Here is a 17,191-nt window from a genome sequence, read left to right as displayed (position 1 = left end):
AACAATAATATGCAAACTCACAGACATTAAATATAAGTTACCAGGATACAGAAAGAGGCTAAAGAATCGGGAGCAGTTGCTCATTATGAGCAGAATGTTCAACCTGGTTGAACTTAAATGTTTGGACAGGAACAGAGGTGATGGTAGCACATTGTGAGAATAACTAATAGTGCTGAATAGTGCATGAATGTGGTGGAAAGGGGGACATATGTCCCCAGAAGGAAAATTGGAGGTTAAAAGATGGGATTGTATAGAAGAGTGAATCTTGTAGTGGGCAATGTCCATGATTAACTGTAAAAATATTAGAAATCTCTTTCATGAACTAGAACAAATGTATGACACTGTAACTAGAAGTTAATACTAGAGAGGCATATAGGGGAAAATATACCTATTGCAAACTATATACTACAGTTAGTAGTATTTTAACATTCTTTCATCAACAGTAACAAATGTACTATACCAATACTATGAGTCAACAATGGAGGGGGGTTGGTTAGGGATATGGGAGGATTTGAGTTTCCTTTTTTGTCTTTATTTCTTTTCTGGAGTAATGAAAATGTTCTAAAAATTGAAAAAAATTAATTGTGATGATGGATGCACAGCTGTATTATGGTACTGAGGCAACTGATTATACACTTTGGATCTCTGGATAATTGTATGGTATGTGAAAAATCACAATAAAAAATGTCGTTAAAAAAGAGGAGAACATGGAATGGGTAGTGGAAGAAGTTAGTGATAAATATGAACTATGACCACATGACCAGAAATGAGGATGATGATGGCATGAATATTTTCTCCTTGTTTGTTATGAGTATGTTTGCCTTTGTCCTAAAGCAAATATCTTTGTTTTTTTCTCTATCTTATTCCTATATCATATGTCATAAGCTGTATTTTTCATTTGGCAGTATTTAAGTTATAGGAAATCAAGTTTAAGCGTCAATGTTACAAAAGGTCTTACACCCTATTCTGGAGAGATTTAGTGCATATCCATTGGAAACAGGACAGCTCAGTTCTGTTAGGCAAAATATGTCTGTAATTGTGCTCTATTTAGAGATTAAGTATGGTTTAAGGTGATGTGTATAACTACCAAGTTGACAAGGGGTGGACTGTGATGGTTGGGTTCATGTTGCAACTTGGCCACTTAATGGTATCCAGGTGTCTGGTCAGGCAAGCACTGGCCTGACCATTACTGCAAGGACATTTGTTGCTGGTTAATAAACTGGAAGGCTGGTTTATTGACTCAATGGTCAATTGTCTGCACCTGTGAATGATTGCAACAGCAAGGGGCATGTCCTCCTCAATGAGAGGGTTTGGCTAGCCAGATTTAATCCAATTGGTTGGGGACTTTTGAGGAAGAGAGAGAGAGATGACCTTTGCTTCTTCTTTGGCTAGCCAGCAAATCATTTCCTGAGGAGTTCATTGAATGCCTTCATTGGAATTGCCAGTTCACTGCCTGCCCTATGGAATTTGGACTCTTGCATCCAGCCCCACAGACTACGGTCTCATGGATTCCTACAGTTGCATGATATACTTTTATAAAATCTTATATTTACAGATATCCATTGTTGATTCTGTTTTCCTAGGGAACCCTAGCTCATACACCAACTTTTGGGTTCATTAATTTTCTCTTTTGCTTTTTATTCTCAATTTCATTTATTTCTGCTCTAATCTTTTCTTTCTTTCCTTCTGTTTGACTTGGGGTTAGTTTGCTGTTCTTTCCCTAGTTCCTTCAGGTATGCAGTTAGTTCTCTGATTTTAGTTCTTTCTTCTTTTTTTAATGTAGGCATTTATGGCTATAAATTTCTCTCTTAGCACTTCCTTCACTGCATCCCATAAGTTTGATATGTTGTTTTCTTTTGTCATTGATCTAAAAATATTTACTTATTTCTCTTGTAATTTCTTCTTTGACCCACTGATTGTCTAACAGTGTGTTGTTTAACCTCCATGTATTTGCAAATTTTCCAGTTCTCTATTATTGATTTCCAGCTTCATTCCATTATGGTAAGAGAAGGTGCTTTGTATAATTTTAGTCTTTCAAAATGTACTGAGACCTGATTTGTGACCCAACATGTGCTCTATCCTGAAGAATGATCTATGAGTACTTGAAAAGAGTGGATACCCTGCTGTTTAAGGGTACAATGTTCTGTGTGTATCTGTTAGGTCTAGTTCATTTATCCTATTATTCAAGTTCTCTGTTTCTTTATTGATCCTCTATCTAGATGTTCTATCTATTGAAGAGAGTGGTGTATTGAAGTCCCCAACTATTATTGTAGAGAAAGCCATTTCTCACTTCAGTTTTGCCAGTGTTTGCCTCATGTATTTTGTGGCACCTTGGTTAGGTGCATAAATACTTATGAATGCTGTTTCTTCTTTGTGATTGCCCCTTAATTAATATACAGTGTCCTTCTTTGTCTCTTCTAATGGTTTTGCATTTAAAGCCTATTTTGTCCAATATTAGAATAGCAACCCCAGCTCTTTTTTTGGTTACTGTTTGCATGGAATATATTTATCCAACTTTTCACTTTCAACCTATTTGTGACCTTGGGTCTAAGGTGAATTTCCTGTAGACAGCATATAGATGGGTCATATTTTTAAAATCCAGTCTACCAATCTGTGTCTTTTGATTGTGGAGTTTAATTTATTTACATTCAATGTTATTACTGTAAAGACAGTACTTACCTCATTTTATCCTTTGGCTTTTATATGGCATATATTATTTTTGTCTTTTTACTGTTTTAGTTACTCTTACTGTTAATCTTCATTTCTACACTGTCCTCCAAGCCTCTCTCTCCTCTCTTTTCCTTTCAGCCTGCAGACTCACTTTACTATTTCTTGTAAGGTAGGTCTCTTGTTGATGAACTCTCTCAGTTTCTGTTATTCTGTGGATATTTTAAACTCTTTTTCATTTTTGAAGGACAGCTTTGCTGTATAAAGAATTCTTGGCTGGAAAATTTTTCTCTTTCAGTACCTTAAATATATCATACCATGGCCTTCTTGCCTCCACAGTTTCTGATGAGTGACATATTTTTACTGCAGTTCCTTTGTGTATGATGAATCAATTTTCTCTTGCTGCTTTCATAATTCTCTCCTTATCTTTGGCATTTGATTCTCTGATTAGCACATCTTTGAGTAGGTCTACTAGGATTTATTCTGTTTGTAGTATGTTGTGCTTATTGGTCATGTATATTTTAGTCATTCATAAGAGTTGGGAAATTTTCATCCATTATTTTCCTCAAATATTGTTTCTGCCCCTTTTCCCATCTCTTCTCCTTCTGGGATACTGATGACACGTATATTTGTGTGCTTTGTGCTGTAATTCAAATCCCCAAGATCCTGCTTAATTTTTTTTTCCCATTCTTTTCTCTGTCTGTTCTTCTGTCTCTAAAATTTTGGATAGTCTATCCTCTAGTTCACTGATCCCTTCTTCTGCTTGTTTAAATCTACTGATTTATACCTCTAGTGTATTTTATTTTTATTGTGTTATTCCATTTATATAGAACTCTGGGAAACCCAAAGTAATCTGTAGTGACAGAAAACAGATCAGTGGTTCACTCTGGGATGGGTGGAGTGGGACTGAACTTGGGGAGAAATTAGGGGGTCTGGGGAGGGGAGAGGAAGGGGTAGGGGATAAAAGAGAGGAAAGGGCATGTACATGGTTGGGGAAGGAGTGAGATTGGGGAAGAAGGAAAATCTAGTAATCTCTTCTATTTTTAATCTCTTCTATTGTGTTTTCATTCCCATGGATTCTGTTATTTTTATTTGCATGCCTTCAAATTCTTCTTTCTACTCACCCAGTGTCTTCTCTTTTTTAGTATTTTGAGTTTATTTATAATAATTGAAAGTAGATGGTTCTATAAACCTTAAAATAATCACAGCCTCCTTAAACTCACCACATACATATATTTCAAGATTAAATAGAAGCCCATTTTCTTCAAAAGTAGTTTTCTACTATTTTTTCATAAAAATAGAAAAAAGAATTAGCCTTCATAGTTTTTACAATAGTGAACCCAAACCAAGATTTTTCTACAAATGATACTGCTTTCCAAAAAGTTTAAAAAACATCACAAAACAATGTGATGTTAAACCAAATTGTCTCATCACCACAAAGTAGTTTACTTTTATGAAATATTGTACAGTATTTCCTTTAAAACCTGACTTTTATGCTAGATTTCAGTTGTGTATATGCTATATAAACACACCAAATTTAATCCAAGTCAATCATATTTATGTAGTTGACTGTCATATGTGACCAGTTACCATATACACTGTCATACAGTAATTGCAGAAATGGCAAAAGGCAGTCTTTATGAGAGACAAAAAAAATCTTTTTAATAAAAGGCAACTGACACTGCCCTAATTTTCTGCAAACATTTCCTCTTCCTTTTACCTCTTTTTTCCTTTTAATGGTATCTTTTATGGCATGTCATTACACAAAGTTATTTATATCACTTTTACTTAAGATAGCATTTTACATGGTTGCTTTCTTTTCTGATATGCTGAATTTATCAAAGGCACCAAGATTAGACTCCTAAGTAGTTTCCAATTTTTTTGCCTCTTTTTAGGTTCCTTTAGAATGATTTTCCTTGGACAAGTGTGACTCTCAGAATGTAAGGAATCACAAGATAATGAATGCTACAACAAGCAATGTGAAACTTGTACCACTCAAAAAGTGTAAATATATAGTAAGGTCCTTGAACTTTTCATTTAGGACAAGACGTCAGAAAAACTTTCTGAATATAAACATAAAAATAGAGCACATTTATCAACAACAGGAAAACTCATAACCTTACAATAGCAAGGTTATTACAGAATAACACATAGCCAAAGCATTAGCAATTCATTGTCTGATATTCTGATGCATTATTCTGAAAACATGTCTGATAGATGCATAACATTAACATATAACAAAATATGGCATTCATTTCACAGGGGAAAAAAGATAAGTTTCATCACAAAACAGATTTGCTGGATTTCAGCATTGATTAAATTTTAGAGATATATTTTAATGATGAAAAAGTGAAATAAAATTCCACTTAAAATATAAAGTCTTTATATATGTAATCCATTATTAATAGTTTTATGCTCTTACAACATAAAATACTTAGAAACTTTGAACTCTAGAAAGTTTGACCCGTTGACCTTTCTGACCTTAACATATCTTAAATTCCTTTTAGAGAATCACTTTAATGTTTTCAGTCCATCAGTTCAATATGGATGGAGCAATTCTATTTCTTTTTCTTCCTCTTTGGTGGTTCATCCTCAGAGCTGCTATCTCTGCTGGTGCTACTGCTACTGGAGGAGCTGGAATCTGAGTCTGAATCAGAGGAGGAGGAAGAGCTCATGGAGGAAGCTGAAGAAGAGCTTTCATCAGTGTCACTATCCCCAGAGGAGGATGAGGTACATGTTTCTTCCCTTTCTGATGAAGAATAATTGGCTGAACTGTCACTGCTATTGGTGCTAGAACTGGATATACCCTTAGACCTTTTTTTCTTGACACTTTTTCTAAATTAGTTTCACCAATGCTTTCTTGTAATAATAATCTGTTTTACTTTTCTTTTAAATCTTTCTTTAGCTCTGCTATTCTTGAAGGCCTATGTAGGTATTTTCTTTTTCCTGTATATTCATAAGTTCAAATTCTAAGTATTTCTGACATCTTACATGTTGCTTATTTGCTTCCTCCTGTCTCTGGGCTATGAAATGGTGCATGGGAGTCACCATCTTAGTGCAACTCTCCAATGTCTTCTTAATATCATTTATCACTTTAGAGATATTTTCCTTAATCTCCTTGAATTGATTTAGGAGATTTATTTGAATGTCTTTGATTAGTTGTTCCAAATTCTGTGTCTCCTTCAACTTTTTAATTTCTTCCTTTGGCTGGGCCATATCTTCCTGCCTCTTACAATGGCTTGTAATTTTTTGCTGACATCTAGGTTATCTATCTGATTATCTTGAGTTTACTCTGAGGGTCACTGTCTGTCTCTTGACAGGGTTTCATTTCTGATTGCTTTGTGATAGTGCTCTTCTTTGACACTTGGCTTACCTTATTCTAGATCTTTAGAATTGCCCATGTTTAACTGATCAGAACAGGTACAGGGGCCCACTAAGGGTTCACACACCAGTCCCAAAGGACCCTGTGGAGAGGGTCAGGAAAGATGCCAAAAAGTCTTTTTTTGTCAGCTCTCTCTTAGCACATCCAGCAAATGACACTCTCAGGCAGACTGTTCCCTGAAGCCCCAAGGAGGGAGTGTGTCTCTTCAAACTTCCACAGGCTCACCCCCTGGCAGGAGCTTTGTTGAAACAATGTCCATGGGGACCCCTGTCCAGGTCAGGCTAGAACCATGATTCAGAGCCAGGACCAGCGTTCCATACCCACAATTCAGAAGCCTCCCTCAACACTTGGCCTTGCCCCCCACTCCATGTTCTTGTGGAGCAAGATCCCCATGTCCTACTCCCTTTGCAGCAGCCAGCCACTGACCATACTGAGACTGCTTGCCTCAAGGGTGGGGGATGGGTGCAGGCCACTGCCACGGCATGATTCACTCACAGTTCTTCAGCCGCAGCGTCTCATTCTCCCCATGCCACTCTTTCATGGATGCTGTACAGTGCTGCCCTGGCCTCTGGAGCCCCAAAAGCATTGTTGCAGAGAGTTTCTGCCTATCCACTAGCTGCTTTTGGAGAAGAAGTGTGTCCTGCAGCTCCCTACTCTGCTGTCTTTCCCAGAAGTTCTCTTTCCTTTATAAATAGATTTTCTCTTTTTTTTTCCTTAGGAAGAACACATATATCTTCTGTGATTTGAATCACAGGTACTGCCCACCACATCTTCCCAGATGGCCAGTGCCTTGCACTCAGGAAGCTAGTGAGAAGGAGACATGCTCACACACACACACACACATACACACACCCCACACACACATCTATACAAGGTGCTGATGACTAGGAATCCTGAGCAAGTGAGTCATGGATCCTGTTATGTATTCTGGGAGGAATGCAATTCAGGGTTACTGTTTTTGTTTTTGATTTCCTGCCCTTTTTGATTAGAGGCAGAGATTAGCTCAAAATAGTTTTGCACAACTCTTTGAAGGTCTGCTTATCCCCAACTGACCTTCCAGCCTCGAGCCACAGCAGTGCATTTCAGAGTGTTATGAGAAGAAAAATTTACGAATGGAAGAAAATTCTTCTCACCTAGGCAAGAAAGTGAGTATGGGCAGAATGATAATTGAGCCCTGGCCCTTTCATGGACAACTAACAATTAAATAACATCCAATATAGAATTACAGGGAAAATTTAATTCCCTTTGTTTACAGAGCAGGGAACATAATTCCAGAGAGGTTAAAGGCTTTCCTCCAGTCACACAGTGAGTTAATGACAGAGCCAGGAATATTACCCTGTTTTGGTATCAGTCCTTCTCAGCACTATTTAAAGTGTGTTGGTATTTACTATGCATTTATAACCATGAAAGTTCAGAAATTGAAAGTGAGCTCTCAGAAAATTTGATATTGCCACAACTTCCAAGAACTTGATCATTTCTCTAGTAATTAATTTTTATTGAGTGACAAAAAAAATTGGAAAGAATAAAACTGGTCCTGCACCACAGATAGGTTTCAAAGTAACTGTGTGCCATCCTTCAGATAGTACTTGGCTGAAGGATTACATTTATTTAATTTATCACTGTGAAGCAGCCTACGCCCTGGAGTCTCTGGCATATGTAAGAGAACAGAACTAAGTCTCTGTCCTCCTTACCATTCACCCTTCCTGCCCCACCAAATGTCAGTCTTTCCCAAGGGCCTGTCATCAATTCCCTTTTCTTTCTCTACTCCTTCAAGTTCTCATTTAGTCTCACAGTGTCACATTTATAGACAGGTCTCACAAAACAATTTCCTGCCCAGTCACTCTCTGATTCCAGTCTCTCATTTTGATTGTTCTGCTCCTCCTCATTAATATTACTTCACATTTATAAAGCACCAAATTCTCTCCCCTGTGAGCATAGCTCCTTCCAATCAGCAAGACTCAAATCCTCAGTCATCCTAACCTCTTCCCAGTTCCTCTACTCCTCGTATAACCATTCAAGAGTTCCTTTTTATTTTTTCTTAAAAATGTTTCTGGCATCTGCCTCTTCCTTTCCCTCCTCATTGCCATCATAGTAGTAGAGTTCCTTAATATTTCACACCTGGAAGATTGCAGTGATATCCTCACTAGTCTCTACTTCCACATTAATATATCCTTCCTGCATTCTAAAACGCTATTTTAGTTGGTAGGACTTTATCTCATTTAAAAACCTCTAATGACCCCCTATTAGAGGATAAATTTGCTCTGATGATAAAGAACCTGTCCAATTTCAGTCTTTACATACCTTTACATATCTTCTGCTCCAGACAAATTGAAGTTCCTACTATTTTTGAAAATATTCCATAGACTTTCCTATGTTGCATTTTTGTTCATTACTTCCTCAGTCTAGCATGCCTTCCCCTCATTTTTTTCCATTAAATCTCACTCATCCTTTAAAGACTAACTTATACCTTGCTCTTCTTTCTGCCGTTTGTCAGAGATGATATTTCTATTTCCTGAAGTACAGAATTTTGATTGTGCCTCCATTATGGCACTTATTTCCTATTATTTTGCATTATAGTTGTTTGTATATATGGATAATCTTTCTTAGATTATCAGTCCCATGAGAAACAGGGTCCATCATACCTTATGCATATAACTGGCATGCTGAATAAACATGACACATGAATTGTAATTGAAACACAATTTTATTTTTATCTTGCACCATTCCTTCAGACTTTTCTCAGTAGCTGTAATCTTCCCTTGCCTCTGGATAAACACTCTAGCAGACCCATGGCTGGTTTGCTCTTTCTTGGGTACTCTATAGACCTGGTATCGTTTCACGTTGCGAACAGTCATAATTCAGTAATCACTGTGCCCAATACAATGTAGGAGACAAACTCAAACTAGAATTAAGTCCTATGTCCTGACCCTGCTAGAACAGGCATCCTGCTTTCTATTTTCTCCCTAATTACTTCTCCCCCTACATTGGATAGGTTTTAATTGCAATTTTCCATTTTGATACATTGTCCCATCTTTGGCCGATTGGAGCCTCTTCAAGTTGGGTCTGAATCCTTTTGACACAGTCCTAGCAATACTTCATGGTATTGGGGATTGAATCATGTCCCCTCCCACCCAAAAAGGCATGCTCAGTCCCAGACTCTGATCCTGTGAATTTGAACCCATTTTAAATAGTACCTTTGAAGATGCTATTAGTTAGCATCTGCGTGAGAGTGGACATTAATCCAATATGGCAGACGTGTTTATAAGCAAAGAAGATGCTGCCATGTGCATTGCCACATGATGGAAAAGCCAAGGAACTCCAAAGATTGTCAGCCAGCCAGATACTGACTCCGGGAGGAAGCAAGCCTTCTAGCCTATGAAACTGTGAGCCAATACATTCCTGTTGTTAAGCCAATCCATTGCACGGTCTTTGTTTTAGCAGCCAGGAAACTAATACACATAGCTTCCTTGCCTCCATGTGAAAAGATGTTCTAGGTTATTTTGTACATTTTTTACCACAGACTCTGAATCAGCTATTTCTCCAAGAAAGACTGTTTATTTTTATTTTTTGATTGGTGTCATCTTTGCTTGTTTGTTTTGGTTTGGTTTTGAAGTGGGAGATGGTATGTCAGAACCACAATCAGAGCACTACACATGCTCACTGCTACTGAGTTGGTCCTTGATTCTAGGTCTCTTCAGTGGAAAGGGCAGGTACACATCTCCCTTCCTCCTTCCCTTCCTTCCACTCTTTTCTTCTCTCTTTTCCTTCTTCTTCTTTTTTTTTTCTTTTTGTCCATCTATCCCTTAGATCTGAGTGAATGTATGTACATATTTTAGTATAAAATACTTTATGAGTTTGTGACATACTGTATTCAGATTAATACATCCAATTCAAATTCAGGACCTACAGAGTCTATATCTCCTACATCTGAATCTCCTTTCTTTCACATGGAGAATCCTGGTTCTCAAAGACAAAGGGGCTGATAGATTTAGAATATTCTATAATTACTCATTTACTTTATGCAACACTACACACATAATAGTCTTAGAATAAAATTACTTTTTATTTTAGGAAACTTTTTTTGAATTGTATTTAGTATTTGTTCCCTTGTTTGGTTTTCTTCTTGAGGGATTTCTATTAACCATATATTGGATTTTCCCTGCCTACTTTCCACATTTGTTACTTTCCCTCAAATCCTTTTTATCCATTAATATCTTTAAAATTTAAAAATATCTCCTTTTCACATCTATTTTTTTTTTCATTTTTATTGAGATTGTTCAGATACCATACAATTATCCAAAGATCCAAAGTGTACAATCACTTGCCCCTGGGTACCCTCATACAGCTGTGCATCCATCACACTTAATTTTTGTTCAATTTTTAGAAACTTTTCATTACTCCAGACAAGAAATAAAGTGAAAGATGAAAAAAGAAAAAAAGAAAAGGAAACTCTAATCCTCCCCTATCCCTAACCAACCCCCCTCAATTGTTGACTCATAGTATTGGTATAGTACATTTGTTACTGTTTATGAAAAAATGTTGAAATACTACTAACTGTAGTATATAGTTTGTAATAGGTATATAGTTCTTCCCTATATGCCCCTCTATTATTAACTTCTAATTGTATTGTCATACATTTGTTCTGGTTCATGGAAGAAAATTCTAGTATTTGTACAGTTGACCATGGACATTGCCCACCATAGGATTCAGTTTTATACATTCCCATCTTTTGACCTCCAACTTTCCTTCTGGTGACATATATGACTCTGAGCTTCCCCTTTCCACCTCATTCACACACCATTCAGCACTGTTAGTTATTCTCACATCTTGTTACCAACACCCCTGTTCATTTCCAAACATGTAAGTTCATCCTAGTTGAACATTCTGCTCATACTAAGCAACCGCTCCCCATTCTTAAGCCTCGTCCTATATCTTGGTACTGTATATTTCATGTCTATGAGTTTACATATTATAATTAATTCCTATCAGTGAGACCCTGCCATAATTGTCCTTATGTGTCTGGCTTATTTCACTCAGTATATTGCCCTTGAGGTTTTATCATCAACCCATTCTTTTTTTTAATATGGTTTTGTTCACTCACCATACATTCCATCCCAAGTAAATAATTGATGGTTCTCTGCATGGTCATACATTTATGTGTTCACCACCTTCACCACTATCTATATAAGGGCATCTACATTTCTTCCACAAGGCAGGAGGGAGAGTCAAAGAAGGTAGAGAGGCAAAAGAAAGAGGAAAAAAAAATGACAGCTAGGAAGTAGCAAAAGGAAAAATAACCTTAAATCAAAGTAGAATAAAGAATCAGACAATACCACCAATGTCAAGTGTCTAACATGCCTCTCCTATCCCCCCCTCTTATCTGCATTTACCTTGGTATATCACCTTTGTTACATTAAAGGAAGCATAATACAATGAATCTATTAGTTACAGTCTCTAGTTTATGTTGATTGCATCCCTCTCCCAATGCCTCCCCATTTTTAACATCTTGCAAGGTTGACATTTGCTTGTTCTCCCTCGTAAAAGAACATATTTGTACATTTTATCACAATTGTTGAATACTTGAGATTTCACCAAGTTACACAGACCCAGTCTTTATCTTTCCTCCTTTCTTGTGGTGTCTCACATGCTCCCCACCTTCCTCTCTCATCCATATTCATAGTTATCTTTGTTCAGTGTACTTACATTGTTGTGCTACCATCTCCCAAAATTGTGTTCCAAACCACACACTCCTGGCTTCTATCACCCTGTAGTGCTCCCTTTAGTATTTCCTGCAGGGCAGGTGTCTTGTTCACAAAGTCTCTCATTGTCTGTTTGTAAGAAAATATTTTGAGCCCTCCCTCATATTTGAAGGACAGCTTTGCTGGATATAGGATTCTTGGTTGGCGGTTTTTCTCTTTCAGTATCTTAAATATATCACACCACTTCCTTCTTGCCTCCATGGTTTCTGCTGAGAGATCCACACATAGTCTTATTGAGCTTCCTTTGTATGTAATGGATCACTTTTCTCTTGCTGCTTTCAGGATTCTCTCTTTGTCTTTGACATTTGATAATCTGATTATTAAGTGTCTTGGCGTAGGCCTATTCAGATCTCTTCTGTTTGGAGTAGGCTGCGCTTGGATCTGTAATTTTATGTCTTTCATAAGAGATGGGAAATTTTCATTAATTATTTCCTCTATTATTGCTTCTGCCCCCTTTCCCTTCTCTTCTCCTTCTGGGACACCAATGATACATACATTATTGTACTTTGTTTCATCCTTGAGTTCCCGGAGACGTTGCTCATATTTTTTCATTCTTTTCTCCATCTGCTCCTTTGCGTGTAGGCTTTCAGGTGTTTTGTTCTCCAGTTCCTGAGTGTTTTCTTCTGCCTCTTGAGATCTGCTGTTGTATGTTTCCATTGTGTCTTTCATCTCCTGTGTTGTGCGCTTCATTTCCATAGATTCTACTAGTTGTTTTTTTGAACTTTTGATTCCTGCCGTATATATGCCCAGTGTTTCCTTTACAGCCTCTATCTCTTTTGCAATATCTTCTCTAAACTTTTTGATTTGATTTAGCATTAGTTTAAATTCCTGTATCTCAGTTGAAGTGTACGTTTGTTCCTTTGACTGGGCCATAACTTTGTTTTTCTTAGTGTAGGTTGTAATTTTCTGATGTCTAGGCATGGTTTCCTTGGTTATCCAAATCAGGTTTTCCCAGACCAGAACAGGCTCAGGTCCCAGAGGGAAGAAATATTCAGTATCTGGTTTCCCTGCGGGTGTATCTCAGAAAATTGGTCCACCCTTTGATGCCTCAGGTCACTGTGCTTTTCTGCCCAGCAGGTGATGCCTGTTAGCCTATAATTCTTGACTGTTGTGAGGAGGTATGGCCGTGTTCCCCCAGGCTCTGGGGTCTGGTTCTGAATGGAAAGGGCCCCACCCCTTTCCTCAGATTTTATGCTGTGTTCTCGGGCATTCCTCCCAATTCAGGTTGGTGTATGATGAGTGGATGGTCTCATTTGTCCCCCCGCAGTTATTCTGGATTATTTACTAGTTGTTTCTGGTTTTTTGTAGTTGTTCCAGGGGGACTACTTAGCTTCCACGCCTCTCTATGCCGCCATCTTGCCCTGCCCAAAATCCACATCTATTTTTAATTGAAGTTTTATCTGTTGTGCTTATTCACCTTTGTGTTTCTTTTAGTTTAGGCTTCATTTCTGAAATAATTTTAAAATGTCATTTCTAATTTTTTCTGACTTGTTACCTGATTTTGAACGTTTCTGATTCCGATTTGTGTTGTTCTTTCATGTCTTATGTCATTTTATTACATGTGTTTTAGCTCTTTTTTATCTGTTCTGTGAAACTGTCTTTTTGGCATGATTTCATTGTTTGTAGGGAAATTCTTCTGTTCTTTATTATGTTTCTTAATAGTAAGTTTGAATGGAATTTGATCCTTTTTGGTTCTTAATTTAAAGTAAAATTAGTTTTTCCAATCTTCTAGAAGGAGGAATGATTCAGGGTAACTTTTCATAGTTCAGAGAGCTCCATATCTCATTTAAAAAAAAATAGTATTCAAATATATGGTAATTTGCTTTTGAGCTGTTTTCTACCCCCACATTTATATGAACTCTTTCCTGTTCTGTTTTGATGCCACTCCTAGCAGTTTCTACTCAGTGTAGGGCCCTGTCCTAAAGGGAGCAATGGTGGCTCAATTTTAAAAGTCCATAGACACTAGACTTCTCCAGTCGCTTCTTTCCTTACAGCAGACTCCTTGGGATCACCTGCTAATGGAGTGGGCACAGCCTCTCCCAGGTTCAGCAGCTGTTCTCACATCCACCTGCCATGCTCTCTGGAGAGTCTTGTTGGCTCTGTAGGGTTCTCCTGTTCTCAGGTATGGCAGATGCCCATTGCTTTTCTCTGCTTCCTCCCTCACAAATGCTGATACTATGCAAATTTATGCCTGTTAGCACTTTGTCCTCATCTGCCTGTATTTTGGGGTCTGTGAGGGTAATTTGTGACCTTTGTTTTTTATTTCATGGTAAACATTGTATATGAGGTTTTGGATTTGCTTTATAGTTGCCCTGTCTATTTTGATGTGGGGACTTGGAGAGATTCATGAACCTTGCTAATGCCACATCATCTTCCCAGAATTAAAAATGAACTCTTGAATCATGTTAAGAACATAAAGTTTTCCAAATTTTATTCTGCTTCTTTTAATAAATCTCTTTCAAAAAGAGAAATTTCCTTTGATTCTTCAGAGTTACTTTTCTCTTTGGCTAAGTATATCTCTGAATAGGTCTTTGATTTAATTCTCTGTCCCTCCCTGCCTTCCTTCCTTCTGAAGAAATCAAATAAAAATAAAAAACAAAAGATTGTCTGTGCTTTCCCAGAATTGACTTATATCCAAGAAGAATTGCAACAGACACTATCTGAGCTCCACCTTTATCCCTGGCCACTACCACTTCAGAGTTAACCACCGAACTTCCAATTGCAGACAACTGCATTTCTTTGCCTAGTCTTTCTCTGGCTACCAGAGTCTGCCTGGCTTGCCAGGGGGAAAGAGGCTGGAACTGGCTAATGCCCCTGTTGGGAGCAGCCCTCAACTAATGACTGATGAGAGTAGATATGTGCAGTAGGAGGAATCATGGTCTCCCAAAGATGCCCATGACCTAAGCCCCCAAACCTACAGATATGGTACCTTACAAGGCAAAAGATAGTCTGCTATTGTAATTAAGTTAATGATCTTGACATGGAAGATTATTCTGGATTATCTGGGTGGGCCCAAGGCTATCACAACAGTCCTTTTAAATGGAAGAAGATCAGAGTCAGAGAGATTTGAAGATGCTACACTGCTGTCTTGAAATATGGAGGAAATGTGGGTGTGGAGGCTTTAATACATCATCCACAGGGGTAACCTGCTAGATAAAAGACTGTTTGTCATCTTCCATCCATTACCTATCACACTTTCTCCCTCCCCTACTACTGGAAACACCTCCCAAATAAACTACTTGAATTTGAATCCTTGAACTGGGGTTTGCTTATAGGGTAACCCAATCTAAAGCAGAACTTCCAGTGGTTTTGGTGAGACACTGATGAGGGTACTTGCTCCATTTCTTCATGTTCAGATTGAAGGTGAAGAGAGTTTTATGTTTATCATAAATTTTGATGATCAGTTCCAAGATGTAGTGATTTAGGGGCCTTGGGAAGTGGGGTGAAAGCCTGAAGCTCAGGTGGACACAAAACATGTTATAGAGCTTTGAGTGTGCGTGTTTTTTTTTTTTTTTTCTTTTGGTGTGATTCTTCAGTACTTAGAGTAAGACTGTGTGGGGTGCAGACCTCTGCTTTGTGAATTTCAGAAGTGAAACTTAGGACCTCCCACTGCCACTAGGGACTATCAATATGAGAAGGAAATTTGAGGCAGATACCGAAGATTGGCTCAGTCTACATCAGAGTTTCTCAACATGGCACCATTTGACATTTGGGGCCAGATAATTCTTATTGTAGGGGGCTGCCCTATGCAATAGCAGCATCCTTGACCTCACTCTCCCCACTAGATGCTAGTAGCACTCCCACACTATTGGTGACAACCGAAAGTGTCTCTAGATACTGTCAAATGTCCCTGAGGGGCAAAACTGCTCCTAGTTAAGAACCACTCCTATACATAACTCCAACTCCTTTTTATCCTGCACACTGGTATTCTGGAGGCAGCAAAACTAAACATCACATTCCCCAGACTCATCCGCAGTTAGGGATCTGCATGTGACAGCTTCCAAAGACAAGCCTGGAATATGGAAATGAACATCATTAGGCAGCAGCCAGGGAACTTTCTGAGAAGCACCGTCATGAAGACAGTTTTTCTTTCTAGAACAATTTTGGTAAAGGTTCAGGTGGCTAGTCTCTGGCTTCACAGGCATCGTGCACAGAGGCAGGAGTAAGACTTTTTTTTTTTTTTTTTAACTAAAATAATCCTGCTGTGTGTTTTGATATTTGTTTTGGCTGCATTACTCTGACTTCATAACACCTAAGTTTCCTTAGTGCTTCAAGAAATTTGAAATGAACTCTTTTATGAATAAACTAGCTAGAGAGAATTCTGTTGTCTGAAATACAGTAATTTTTACCAAACTGTTTGCAGAGAGCATAAGAACCTAAATTGTGAATTTGGTTTCATGAAGGCAGTAGGGAGAAAGATACTAAGAGGTCAGATTATGCAGGCTGCAAAGCTGGTGACCCTTGTTTTGTGGTGACAAAACCATCTGGTCAAATGAGATCACCTTTTGTTCTCTGGAAGCAGAACCCGAGCTAACAATCCTCTAAGATTAGCCAAAAGTTTAGGAAAAGTTCAAAATGTTAGTGTGTGTGAGCTGCTTTTTTCTTTCTTTTTTAAGAAACACATATACCATGGCTTTATTATAAAGTCATTCAGTCAACATAGGATCATGTGGTGTTTTCTTTTCTTTTTTTATTTTTCCAGACATTCCCCCTTACCCTCTGCCACCATTCTCCAGTAACCTCTAATATCCTTTGTATCTTTGTGAATTTGCTATTTCCAGTCATCTCTTATAAGTGATATTATACAGTATTTGTACTTATGTGCCTTATTTATTTCACTGAATGTAATTTTTTCAAGGTTTTTCCATGCTGCGACATGTCTCATAATTTCATTCTTATGGCCAAATAATATTCCATTGTGTGTATGTACCACATTTTGTTTATCCATTCATTTTTGGTGGACACTTGGATTGTTTCTCCCTTCTGACTCTTGTCAATAATGCTGCTGTAAACATTGGCATACAAGTATCTACTTGAGACCCTGTTTTTACTTTCTTAGAGCATATTCTTGGAAGTGGAATTGCTGGGTCATATTGTAAATTTATATTTAAATTTTTGAGGGGCTGCCATATTGCTTTCCACAGTGACTGCACCATTTTACATTCCTACCCAATAGTGCAGTAGAGTTCCAATTTTTCCATATCCTTTCCAACACTTAATTTCCATTTTATAAAATAATATCCATCCTTGTGGGTGTGAATAAATATCTCATTGTTTTGATTTGGATTTCCCTAGGGCATGTTGAGCATCTTTTCATATCCTTATTGATCATTTGTATATTTTCTTTGGAGAAATGTCTATTTAAGTTCCTTGACAATTTTTA

At 37.7% G+C, this 17,191-nt stretch overlaps 1 protein-coding gene and 1 pseudogene across 1 annotated transcript in view; one reads left to right on the top strand and one right to left on the bottom strand.

The window, feature by feature from the left end:
• BTLA (B and T lymphocyte associated) overlaps nt 1-17,191 on the top strand; it is a 65,385-nt gene that overhangs the window by 22,559 nt on the left and 25,635 nt on the right. The window contains 1 exon segment of the mRNA XM_037813294.1: nt 5,264-5,397. The gene's annotated coding sequence lies outside the window, so the exon portion shown is untranslated.
• On the bottom strand, nt 5,226-5,718 carry LOC119536312 (annotated as a pseudogene).

Source organism: Choloepus didactylus, chromosome 1, assembly GCF_015220235.1.
Source record: "Choloepus didactylus isolate mChoDid1 chromosome 1, mChoDid1.pri, whole genome shotgun sequence".
Lineage (NCBI taxonomy): Eukaryota > Metazoa > Chordata > Mammalia > Pilosa > Megalonychidae > Choloepus > Choloepus didactylus.
This window is presented reverse-complemented; position numbering and strand designations above follow the sequence as displayed.